Below are 214 nucleotides of genomic sequence, written 5' to 3' on the forward strand. Positions count from 1 at the left end.
ATATATAATATTTCAGTGTTTTTCTGTATTTTTGATCAAATAAATGCAGCCTTGGTGAGCAGAAGAGACTTCTTTAAAAACACGAAAATTCGTACAGATCCCAAACTTTTGAAGAGCAGTGTATATATATGTACACACACACACTCACACTCACTCACTCACTCACTCACACACAATCTCACTCACTCACTCACTCACTCACTCACACACACTC

General features: G+C 37.4%; 1 protein-coding gene across 1 annotated transcript in view; it reads right to left on the bottom strand.

Moving 5' to 3' along the window:
* Positions 1-214, bottom strand: part of LOC107681928 (band 4.1-like protein 3) — a 43,910-nt gene that overhangs the window by 16,117 nt on the left and 27,579 nt on the right. The window lies entirely within an intron of this gene.

Source organism: Sinocyclocheilus anshuiensis, unplaced genomic scaffold, assembly GCF_001515605.1.
Source record: "Sinocyclocheilus anshuiensis isolate Anshui unplaced genomic scaffold, SAMN03320099.WGS_v1.1 scaffold2198, whole genome shotgun sequence".
Taxonomy (NCBI): Eukaryota; Metazoa; Chordata; class Actinopteri; order Cypriniformes; family Cyprinidae; genus Sinocyclocheilus; species Sinocyclocheilus anshuiensis.